The sequence below is a fragment of the Emys orbicularis genome, chromosome 7 (assembly GCF_028017835.1).
Source record: "Emys orbicularis isolate rEmyOrb1 chromosome 7, rEmyOrb1.hap1, whole genome shotgun sequence".
In the NCBI taxonomy this organism is placed as follows: domain Eukaryota; kingdom Metazoa; phylum Chordata; order Testudines; family Emydidae; genus Emys; species Emys orbicularis.
The window spans coordinates 100,135,170-100,147,997 of NC_088689.1; the positions used below are offsets into that span (position 1 = coordinate 100,135,170).

The 12,828-nt window shown below is 52.6% G+C and overlaps 1 pseudogene; it reads right to left on the reverse strand.

Moving 5' to 3' along the window:
• Positions 1-7,979: 7,979 nt before the first annotated feature.
• On the reverse strand, positions 7,980-12,381 carry LOC135881308 (phospholipase A and acyltransferase 3-like; annotated as a pseudogene).
• Positions 12,382-12,828: the final 447 nt, after the last annotated feature.

A 12,828-nucleotide genomic window follows, 5' to 3' on the forward strand; every position in this document is an offset into this window, starting at 1 on the left:
CAGTATTGCCACAACCCTGCATGTTCAAACTCAGGAGTGCAGCTGCAAGAGATAGTATGAGATTGGTTCAAAAATCGGGATTTTCCTTTGCCGCTGGGAATAAGAACCGGGGGAAATTTTCCATCAAAACGTTTTTTTCAAAAGGAAAATTGGGGTTTTGACATAACGTAAATGGTCATGGAAAGAAATGTTCATCTTCAAGTTTTCATTTTTAAAAATCATATTTCCTACAAAAGACCAAAAAGTGATTTTATTTCTGTGAAAAAGTGAAACTGTTTTGGTTTCATCAGTTTTGGCTGAAAAAAAATCTCTGTTTTGGCCAAAAATATGCAGTTTTCAGCCAAAAATATTCAACTTTTGGAAGTTTCTGACTGAAAATATATGATTTCAATATTCAGATTTTGTCAGTTTGGGGCCAAAAAATCAGTTTCTGGCAATTTTGATTCAAAACTAGGGTGATCATATTTTCCCAAAGGGAAAACAGGACACTGCATGGGGCCAGCCCGAGCCCCTCCTCTCCCCCACACGCGTGGGACCGGCCTGAGCCCACCCCCACCCCCACCCCCCGCCTGCCACCCACCCGTCCAGGGCTGGCTCGGCCCAAGCTGCTCTCCTGAGCCCTCTCTCCCATGCAGGGCTGGCAGTGCCGCTTGCCCCCCCCTCCATCCCACACCCTACTAGGGGTCACACCCCACTTTTTTGGCAAAACTGTGCATTTGTCCCGTTTGCTCTTGCCAACTTTTAAGCCGGGACTGTCCCAGCCAAAATGGGACGTATGGTCACCCTATTCAAAACTGTTCATTTTTTGGCCAAAATTATTCAGTGTTTGGCTAAAAATACATAGTTTCTAACCAAAAATATTCAATTTTCAGCAGATTTTGATAAAAAAAAGCTTGATGTTTCATCAAAAACTTCCCATGAGGGGAAAAAGAAACCCAAACATTTTCCAGCCAACCCCAGTTGAGCTCCCAAGGTCTGTCTGCCTCATACCGCCCACTGCAGGATACACTTGCTATCTGTTGTCACAGTGTTGAGTAAATCAGCCCAGAATTTAAGAGGGTCCCGCAGATCAAGAGGTCTGGATGCCTGGCAACTAAGCAACCAAATCCCTCTTGCTCTGCAGCTGGTTTGTGAGGGAAGGGTGCGGCTCTGTAATTGACGAAGGGAGATATCCTTCCCTGATTTCACTCCATTGAGAGGAAACGATTCCAGATGCAGTGTAACAGGACCTCCTCTTCCTGCCAGCCAGCCTGGCCAAGACTATATTTAACGCAAGGACACATGCCAAGAGCTGACCTTCATGGGGGACCCAGTAATCGGATGTCCAGATGCTACCCTGCACCCCTTGAACACACCCCACAAATGAGAGAGTGATACTAGGACTGGCATGGCCCAGCTGGGACAGACAAACAGCTGCAGAGATCAGCTGAGCTAAAAGGTTTGACTGACAGTTCTTGGGGCTCTTTTTGCAGCCGGTACTTACCGAGGAAGGAGGCATGATCATCTTGGCGTGGTGGCGGGGGGCTGGGTCCTCAGCCTGCCTTGTGGGGCAGGGGGCCGAGAGAGGAACGCTCCTCTTTAATGAGCGTAAGTGGTTGCAGATGGGTGTCAGAGCCACAGACAGCCCCGTTACTCACTAGAGTTCACGCTGCAGGGCAGCGGGGTGTTGACGTGGGCAGGACAGTCTGGGGGAGGGATCAGGTGACGCCAGCCCTGCCAAGGAAAGAGCAGCTAGCCCAGGCTGGTCCACTATTGCTGCTGACTTGCAGGGGAAGGGAGAAGACTCATAGAAAAGAACAAACTTAGCTCTGAGCCGGTGCATCTCAGATCCCCAGGGGAATATGCTTTAAGATTCTGCTGTTTGGGGATTTCTGGCTTCCCAGTCTCCCATGCTCCAGCCCACAAGATTGGGATGGAACCCAGCAATTTTGACTCTCAGTTCCTCCCACCTCCCCAAACTACTAGACCCCATTCCCCATTCAGAGCTGGGAATGGAATCCAGGAGCTCTGACGCTGTCCCCCGCTCTAAGCACTGGACACCACTCCCTTTGTGAGACGAAGAGTAGAACCTAGGGGTCCTGATGCTGTAGCCATGAAACTCACACTCCCTGCCAGAGGCCAAATAGAGCTGGCATGGGACTGGCTGGAGCTGAGCAGCCCTGGAGTTTAGAGGCTAATAAAAAGATGAGCCCTTGTATATACTCGCATTTCATGCCACCTCATTACTGACTTGCCAGGCCTCATCCCTGGCTTAATTCCAGTGAAGACCTCTGGATGGGGCCACCATGTGAAATCCCATAGCCAGGGCTGATTGGACCTAGAGACAAAGTGACTCCATGTTCACAAACCCGACCAGTGGCAGATGAGATGTCACTCAGCGATGCCAGCATTCAGCCCATACACTCCTAGCTACACTCAATTCCCCCCTCTCAGAGCAATTGACTCAGGCTCTTTGCAGACTCTGGCAGCTGTCATGTCAGTTACACTCAGTCCATATATTTAGGTTTGTTTCTCAACCAGGACACCTCAAGACTTCGGCGAGTAAGACAGCAAGTGGAGAGAGGTGACATTGCACTACACCGCTGCGTGCAATCCCAGTCTGAGCCCTGCATGCCACAAGAAGCCCACATTGCATGTGCACATGCACACACTCATCCCTTCCAGTCCTGTGTGTCTCTGCTACTGGCGAGGGCGAGACAGTCCGGCAACTCTAACCCTGGTGTAAGCCTGGCGTTCCTGCACTGCGCAATCTTACTGAGATGCATGAGCCAAGCTCGGGGCTGCTGCCACATTCCCTTGGCTGTTTGCTTTGTATCACCCTGGCACAAGACAGCTGGCAGGTCCAGCACCCCAGGCCAAAACAGGTGCTCCTGTTTAGCCAATTAAGAGGGCAGGACAGCACCTGGAGGCTATACTCAGGTGAGAAGTGCTTGAGACCTGCGGACTGCAGGATTCCTGGAAGGAAGCAGAAGGTGGTTCGTGGAAGAAGGCTGAAAGTAGGCGAGCAGCAAGAGAGGTTTGTTGGGTGGTGTGCCCAAGCCAGAGAGCCAGGGCTGGAGCAGCAGCTGCAGAGGGTGTTACCTGCTGGCTTGGAGCCAGAGACAAGGGCTGAAGAGGGCTGAAGGCAGCAGGGCAGGGCAGAACAGCGAGAGAGTCAAGGGGCTTGAGGGAGGGTCCCAGCAGAGAGGCTGAGTGGGTTCCTGCTGGGAAGAGCAGGGCTGTGTTCCTGTTGGAAGGGCTGGGGTGGCCATCCTGGTACAAGGACAGGAGAGGACCAACAGAGTCTGGGGCTGAAGGTGCTGGTATGTGGGGCACCTTGGGATGGGGCAGCTTGATTTTTAATGAGTAGCTGCACTGGGGGCAGAAATGGACTACGTCTGGGACTCTTGTTATGGACTATTCGGACTAGGTTGTTGTAATAAGCCAGCCTCAAGGGGAAATCATATTGAGACAAGAGAGCCTGAAATGAAGTTATTGAGTGACTGGAGGGGGAAACTGAGGCAGGTGTGCCGGTCAGGTCATGACCTGCCACAGGGGGAACACTGCACCGAGGGCTGTTCTGACATACTCTCTACAGCAGATTTCATTCTGCCACTGGATTTATCTAAGGCAAATACCACATGGGTTGGATATTCAGGGCTTGGATTCCAGCCTATGGGAAGGTCATGTACGACTATGCTGCTGACTCTACTTGTGTCCAAATTGAAGTTGTGCCCAAACCCACCTATTGTCCACACTCAACCCCCTGAAGCGCATGCTCGGGGCAAGTAGGTGTTGAGCAAGCTAGCTCACCTGAGGGATATGGGTACATGCTTGGGTTAGCTGAGGCCTACCCTATACCTGCCCCACTCTTCAATGTCGATGTGTTGGAGGGGCAGGTACCAGGTATCAAATCTGAATAGTCCTCCACTAGCGTTCCCACAATGCACTGTACCCATATCTTCTGCCCTCCAATCTATAAAGTTTGAGCTGAGTGAGTAGGCTTGAGAAGGATACCAGAATTTTAATCAATAGCTGGGTCAAGTCTGATTTCACATGGAGTAGCAGGAATACCCACCTCTATGCTTACACTTCATAAGAACATCGGCCATACTGGGTCACACCAGTGGCCCATCTAGTCCAGTATTCTTTCTCTGACAGTGGACAGTGCCAAATGCTTCAGAGAGAAGGAACAAAGCTGGGCAATTATCAAGTCCCAGCTTCTGGTGGTTGGAGGTTTAAGGACCCTCAGAGCATGGGGTTGCATCCCTGACCATCTTGGCTAATAGCCATTGGTGGACCTATCTTCCATGAACTTATTTAATACTCTTTTGAACTCAGTTATAGTTTTGGTCTTCTCAAAATCCCCAGGCAATGAGTTTCACTGGTTGACTGTCCGTTGTGTAAAGAAGTACTTTCCTTTGTTTTAAACCTGCTGCCTATTAATGTCATTGGTGACCCCAGTTGTAGTGTTCTGTAAAGGGGTAAATAGCACTTCCTATTCACTTTCCCCATACCATACATGATATTATAGCCCTCTATCGGCACTGAGCCAAAGCCAACCTGGCCATTACCAATGGTTGGCTCTTTGGGGACCTGTGTGGAATGGCTGGAACTGAGCTGATGTGTCATTCTCTAGTTATCACATTCCAGACAAACAGGAAAAAAAGTCAAGTTGCATGTTAGCGAGCATGAGATGCTCTGATATTGTGGGCCTAGGTCAGCACCTAAGAAGGTTCTGCAACTAGCACAAGGCTAAGCTACAATGTTCCGTTGTATCCTGAATATGTTTGAAGCATGATCGGGAGCTGCTACCCACACAGCCATACTTTTCAGGTGTGGAGGAAGGGGGCAGAGCAGGGGGATTGGTATTTGATGCCAAAGTTCCCAGCTTAGATCCCCTGTTGCAGCTTTTAGCCCCAATGGTCGCTGGTACAATTCCCATTGGATACTCCTGGGGGAATTCTGTGCCACTGCGCAGTGCAGAATTGTGCAGAAAATAATGTTGGGCGTGCAGAATTTCCTCCTCCCCCCCCCCCCCAGAAATGGGCTGCAGAGATTTTGGCCGCCACTAGGGGTCGCTGGACCCAGCAGAGCCCATCTCGCAAATAGAATACACGACCAGGGGGAGGGGGAGGCAACTGGAGGGTTTCCAGCAGCTGCAGTTCCCAGCATGCCCTGAAGGAAGGAGGTGGCAGTGCACAGGAAACTCCTTGCAAGCCCAGGACCCAACATCAGCCTGTTTCTCCTTCTGAATGAGGGGGGAAGGGGGTCGGGGAGGGAACTGCAGCTGGACTCTGGGGGAAAAGGAATGCGAGTGTCTGGACTGGGGGGGTCATGGCTGGGCTTGGGGGAGGGGGGGTTGTTTGTGTCACTGTATTGTTTACAGACATACTTGCTGACAGGTATTTTGAAATAAATTACCAAAATTGAAACTGGCATGATTATATAGTGTTATTTTGATAAATAAAATTTGCAGAATTTTTCAGACTTTTTAATTTTTTGGCACAGAATTCCCCCAGGAGTAAAATTGGAGGCGGTGATTATGTATTGTTTTAATTGATTGAAAATCACAGAACTGGCATGTATCGATACAAACCCCAATCCGTTCACCCCATGTAACACAGCAGCACCCTGGCTAAAGCCCTGTAGCTCACTGCCTCCCTCTAGTGGTTAGACCATGTATGGCGCAGGAAGAGATGGCAGTGTTGCAGGTGCTAGGAGGTGCTTGTTGTTTGTGCTGACAGGCTGTGGGTGGAACTGACCGAAGCTGAGCTGCTAAGCCTAACCATGCCAGCTGACATCTGCTTGCTGGGCTTGGGCTAAGGGGCTGTTTAACTGTGGTGTAGATATTCGGGCTGGAGCCCAGGCTCTAGGACTCTACGAGGCGGAAAGGTCCCAGAACTCGGGCTGCAGTCCGAGCTGGACACCTACACCACAATTAACCTGAACCCTAGTCAGCTGGCACAGGCCAGCTGCAGGTTTTAAATTGCAATGTAACTATACCCCTCCAGAGCTCTTCCTGGACCATGACTTCTGGCTTGTACAAATGTGGTCACCCCACTTCAAAGAAGATGAATCCAAACTGGCCCAGGTGCAGAGAAGGGCTCCTAGGCTGCTGAGGGGACTGGAGAGCTGATCTTTTGAAAGGAGACTGAATGAGCTGGGCTTTGTTTGGCCTGGCCGGGCGAAGGCTGAGAGGGCTCTGATTGCTCTCTCTCTAAATACACCATGGAGGTAACGCCAGTTCTGGAACTGCCTCCCAGTAGGAGGGGTGTTGGGGAAACAACCCAACTAGTTGGCAGCCGGAGTTGGATAAATTTCTGACCGGGGTTCTATGATGGGGTTGGCTGCTGTGCCAGCGGAGACTGGACTCAGTGACCCAGTGTAGCCTGATCTATGAGTTGTAAATTAATTATATTGATTACTTACAAATTCCCAGTTATCCCTCTGAAGTGTGAAAAGTTCTTGTCCCAAGATCAGGTCCAGTATTAGTAAAATGACTGTTTAGTTGGGAACCCTAATGTGCACAGTTGCAACTTTCACACTTTGTGAACCTTTTTGTATTTACAGTAGTTTATTAAGACATTTAGCAAAGTCAGAAACCCTCTAACCCAGCAGGGTAGATCGAGATACTACAGAATGTCCATCTGAATGTCCATCTCCTCACACCATCCCTTGCAGAACAACCAGAAATGTTAGCCATTATCTTCCTCGTCACCTTCCTCCTCTTCACCAGTGGCCATCATTCTGGCACCTCCCAAGGGTTACAGCTCTCTCTCTCCTCCTGCCCATATGTTGCGCTGATGCCACTATGTCTAATGCATATTCAGTAGGGGTTTCTCCCCTAGTCCTTATTTGTATTTCCTCACCCTACCAATGTTGCGGTGCCCTTCTCCTATAGGTTAGTACATTAAGGATCTCAACTTATTATCATATCCATCAATTCATTGCCATGGCCCTCTTGTGGTCAGACATCTGCAGATGTTCCCGTCCTAAAATATCCCAAAAGCTGATGTTAGCTCAGGTTTCTGTGGTTGGCTGGTGTCGTTATGGACAAACTTCCCCTTAAACACTATTCACAGTTTCCCCAAACTTAGGGGTGACCGTTAGGTCATTTAGCTGTGCCAAAGTTCATAGGCCTCAAGCCTTATGGGAACTGCTGAAGTCAGTGTCTTACAGGAGACAGGCCTGTAGGTTCCTTGCGTTACTGCTGAATACAATAAATGCTGAAGCTAGCTCTAGGGGCTACATCAGGAGGCCCCTTCCAGTCATAAGTCCCTATGGCTGGGCCATTATGTGGATCCAGGGGTACCCCACAGCCTGGACTGATTGGTAGGGTTGCCAGGTGTTCGGTTTTTGACCGGCAAGCCTGGTTTTAAGGGGATCTGTTCTATCTACAGTCTGAAGTATTGACTGGACACCAAAAGTTCGGTTACTGTAATTTTCTAGGGCTGTAACTAGGGCAGCGGGAGAGGGGCAGCTGCCATTGGTGCACAGCCGCCAGGGGGGTGCAAAAATGGGGTGGTGCAGCTCTCCCCTTCCCCCGCCCCCAGCAGGATCAGGCCTGGCAGCATCAGCCAGATCCCAGGGCAGAGCAGCACCTGCCAGGCAGGAAAGGGGAGCTTGGGGAGGGGCTGGTCCGCCCCCAGCCAGAGGCAGGCGCCTTTGGTTCCACTTTGCCCTGGCCCCTGAGCGAGCGGGCTGCGGGCCCAGAGGAGCTGCCACCGGGGTGAGACAGCAGGGCCTAGCCCCTTGCTGGGTGGGAGAGGATCCCTGGAGAGAACTGCTGTAATGTCCGGTTTGGAGAAATGGAAATGTTGGCAGTCCTACTGATTAGCCCTAGGGCCAAAATGACTCAGAGTCACCAAACCAGGAGAGCAGCACATGGACTCAGCACCACAATCCACCCCGCAGGGTGGGTATTTATGGGGACTGAGTACCGCTCCCCACACCCCCCATGTCTGGGTGAAATTGGCAGGATCAGACAGAGAGGAAGGTCTGAGACTAGATTAGTTTATTTTAAATGAGACGTCTAGTCCAGAAAACCTGATGACATACAAAGGACAGGAAGATGCTGACAAGTTCAGCTTGCTCCCCACGAGGAGCCCGCTCCGAGGGCCCCTGCTGCAGAAGCGCCAGGCCTTGGGCCCAGAGGGGAGTCTTGCTATTGGTTCTGACGCCTGGACCTTGTGACCATGGCTCCAATGATCCCCAGAGTAGCCAGGCCCAGCCCTGCGACCCCCACAGTCAGCATGGTGTCCCTGACCTGCAGGACAGAAAGGGGAGCCGGTCAGCTAGCTGCCAAGGAGCCCCGGTCTGGGGACGATGTCCATGCCCACTGAGTTTACAAGGACAGCTAGTGTTCAGCAACCGTCTGTGCAGATCAGGCCGTCCATTCGGTGGCAGAAAACAGACTGTGTTAGAGAAGCTGGAACAGCACCATCACCCTCAAATAGCCTGCCCTCGGCAAGACAGAGCACCCCCTGCTGGACACTCACCAAGCTGCTGTGTGTGGTTTTTACACTCACCTTTGTCTGGGCAGACTTCAGTCACTGTCCCTTTCCTTGCTCTCTGGCACAGTTCCTGGGCACAGACTGTCTGAAGTGGGACCCTGGACCCCACGTACCTTAGGCTCACAGTGTGCCCCTCTTCCCCCCCCCCCCCCCCCCAAGACACCCCAGTAGCTTATGCCGGCCCTTTCCCAGAACTCCACCTGTGGGCAGGGCACTCTGGTTTATAGTTTAAGTCTTTGGGACACATGATAATGGAAGGCAGCAGAGACAGACTTGCAGAAGGATTTTTGCAACCATCACTGTTCAGACAGCACAAGAGAACTTCAGATCCAGGTAGACCCAACGCCTACACGCCATTCCCTGCCTCAGTTTCCTCACCACTGGGGCATTATTTGTCATGGACGTTTAACAGCCCCTGTTCCCAGCAGCACACAGCGGGGCCAGAGCATGGAAAAGCCCAGCATAAGAAGAGAGGCGGGAAAGAGATGCCAGAAGTGGCCTTTCAAAGCAGTGGGCTCTAGCCAAGGGGCCAGGCCGTTGCAGGACCAGGAGGCGGAGCAGGAGGGCCCTGGCCTCCCTGAACAACACTGACCAGAACCCAAGAGACTCTCAGGAGTGGGCAGGGCTCTGAGGAAGGGGATTGCGTTCAGGTGCTGGGGGTGTTTTCCACAGATCTGTAGCACTCTTGTGCTTCCCAAAAGGAGAGAGAGTGTGTGTGTGTGGTTAAGTTCCTTTGCAAAGCCTGGGTTCCTTGCTTTATCTGCAACACAGTCCGGAAAGGGTTAAATTATAAACCTGGGTGGTGCTACTGGGGTGTGTAGAGAAGCTACTGGGGCGATTTGGGGGATTAGCACTAGTCTTAGGGCCCCCAGCAGCTGGGCACAGGAGTCCTATGATCTCCAGGAGGGGTGCCTTGCGCATGTGCTGGCAAGGTCAGGACTAGAGGCAGTGACTAGCAGCTGCTTGAAAACACGTGGGATCCAAAGACTGGGCCCATGCACCTGCCTGGTGACCAGTCATCCACAAGGGAGGACTAAGCCAGGGCTCTAAAAGTTGCTGCACAGCACAAGGAGCACATCCCCATTATATGGATTACAGCAGCAGCTATACACTGAGATCAAGGCCCTGTTGGGCCGGGCGCTGCCCAGACCCTGAGTGAGATCCGGGCCCTGTTGTGCCAAGCGCTGCACAGACCCTGACCGAGTAGGTGTGGCTGGTTTACACCAAGCCCATCCTTCAGGAAGGCAGTGACAAGCGCGTGAGAGGGGCACCTGCACGTACCTGGTCACACATGGGGTGGCCGTAGCGCAGCTTGGTGACGAAGTGCTCGCAGTTCTCGCTGGTGACGCTGTACATCATCTTCTGGCCCACCAGAGACTCAGCCTCCATGAGGATCTTGCTGACAGGCAGCGGCGAGCACCTCCAGTCATACTTGTTGTTGACTCGGTACCGGTCACCACCAGCAACGTCCCAGAGACGGTCCTTCTTCACCACGGCTCGGTCAGTCAGCACAGACATGATGCTGGAGGAGCCAGCTCCTGCATACTCACCTGGGGGTGCCAATTGTCCATCTGATCTAACCATCCATATACCACTATCTATCTATCCCACCCGTACACCCTCTCTATCCATCCAATCTTCATACATTCCTCTTTATCCACCCATCCATCCCCACACACACACCCCTGTCTATCCATTGTTATATGTTCCTATCTAGCCACATGTCTGTTGATGTATATAGCTACATATACCCCCTCTAGCTATCCATCCATCCCCAGACACACCCCTCTAGCTATCCATCCACCTTTCCACATACCTACCCTCTCTCTCTCTCAGATTTCCCATAGCTCCTAACCCAGGCGGATCAGTCCCCATCACAGGGTTGGCACACGGCTCCGTGAGAGTACTGTTTAGTTCTAGCAGCTGGCATTGGGTTCCACCCATCTTGCTAATGCAGGAGCCAGACTGGCATTGGGTTCCCTCTCCCATGTCACAGAATTGAAGAGCCTTGTCCCTGAAGGCAGTGGCTGGGAGTGTGACCCACGCATGCAGGGCAGACCTGGGGCTGGGGGGCATGATGGGGCCATCTGAGCATCACTCAGGCTTCAGCGGGCAGAGGCACAGGATTTCACGAGCAACTAGTGATTTTTAGGGGCATCTCAATTTGTGGGGGTCCCTAGCCTGAGACACCCCATCCATCGCCCTCATACCAGTCTCCCTGTGCCCCTCAACCTGCTGCCTGACTTGCCGGGGCTCAGAAACTCAGGCAGCCCCAGTAAATAGAGGCACCCTCCAATGACTCATGAATATCCAGGCCAGATTACACGTACCCCCTTCCTCACCCTGCCCCCACTTGAGATGCCCAGTACCTCTGCCCTGCCCAGACCAATCCCCGCCCCCCAGGATCAGCACCCCTCCTCCCTCATTGAGGGCCATTCCTTACTGGGGGGGGCCAGGTGGATGACGTAACCATTTCCTACATAGAGGGCCCAGTGCTGGTATCCAATGCGAAAAATCTCTATCAGGTCCCCAAGGTTTGGTTCCTCCTGCAGGAGTGAGAGCCAAGTGAAACTGAATGCTCAGAGGAAGCCCCGATAGTACCCCCAGACTGGCTGCCCTTGAACCCTCTAACCCCCGCAGATGCCTCACAAAACCCCCTCATTGACTCCCCCTGCCCCCAGTTAACCCCCCCCCCGCCTCCCCTTGTCCCCTGCTGTCTGCTAACCCCCAATGGCTCCCCGACCCCCTGCTAATCCCCCCTGCCAGCTTCCCCTACCCCCGTTAACCCCCACTGGCTCCCCTTGCTACCGATAACCCCTAGCTCCCACTGCTAATCTTCCGGCTCCCCTGCTAACACCCCCATCTCTCGCTTTCCCTCCACCCCGCTGGTGCCTCCCACCCCTCTGTTAAACCCACCCCTCTCTTCCCTGCTAATCTCTCCCACCAGTTCCCCCTGTGCCCCACCAACCACCCTCCACTGGCCCCCACCCCACCACAGGAACCCAGGTCAGGCATTGGAGGACATGGGAGCTGGGGAGAGCTGTCCATCTGACACCGGCCAGCTTCCCCCTAGCCAGGGGCATGGGCTCCTCTCTCTGCCCTCAGGAGACACCTGGCATCAGCACTAGCTCCCCAGGGACTCTGAGCCGCTGTCCAGCAGGAGGCCCCTAGCGACCAACTCCCTGCAGCTCCTATAGGAAACTGCGCCCAGAGCAGCCAGCCCAGGCATTGAGCCAAGCTCACGTTAAGGGGATGTCTGCGCCGCAGCTGGCAGCATTCCTCCTGGCCTGGGGGTAACTGGGGGGAGGGATAGCTTAGTGGTTTGAGCATTGGCCTGCTAAACCCAGGGTTGTGAGTTCAATCCTTGAGGGGGGCCACTTAGGGATCTGGGGCAAAATCAGTACTTGGTCCTGCTAGTGAAGGCAGGGGGCTGGACTCGATGACCTTTCAAGGTCCCTTCCAGCTCTAGGAGATAGGATATCTCCATTAATAAAGACACACGCTAACTCCACTCCAGCGAGCATGCTAGAAATAGCAACATGGCCATTGCAGCATGAGCAGTGTCTCAGGCTAGCCACCTGCCTCCAAGCCCACCTGAAGCCCAAGCCCCGCCACCGGGAGCTGAAATCAGACTCCGGAAAGGAGAACAGTTGTCTGGAAAGGTTGAGAACCGCTGCCCAAGGGGACCCAGAGCCTTGGCAGCGATTTGGCCATGGCTTTCTGCACAGGGCTACTCACAAACAGCGGGGGCATCTCCATAGCGTCCGGACGGCCAAGCAAGTTTCTTCTAGCCTCTTGTCTCCTCTCTGCCCTGTGATTTCACTTTTGGTTTCATTTGGCATTGGAGAACACCGATGTCAGCGGCGCGGTGCCTAATCAGCAGCATAGAGCCAATAAAGGAACCAGATGGTGACTTTGCTAGTTAAAAAAAAAAGTGTGTCCCTAATTCATGTTAGCTGTCACACGGTAGCGATGACAAGGCAGTTTGTAGCTTTCACATGAGTTAGCCAGTCAGAGTAAACCCTAGATTCTCTCATAGCCTTTGCCCGGACCTGCCAACTCCTGTGAAAACTACCACCCGTTAGCTTACAGGAGTTCAGAACACAGCCTGCTTCCCTAGTGAACAGACACCATGTCTAGACTAGGGGAAATCATATGTTTGCAGTGAAATCCTGCATTTAAATTCACATGTAACACCTTGTTAACCACAGCCACTTAAACCATTTTTAAGGGTGTCAAAACCTAGGCGCTAACATGTTTTTAGGGTATTATACCCCTGCTTCAGAGTCGGGGCTACTGTGTTTTTCAACACCACTAAGGCCTTTGTCTTGCT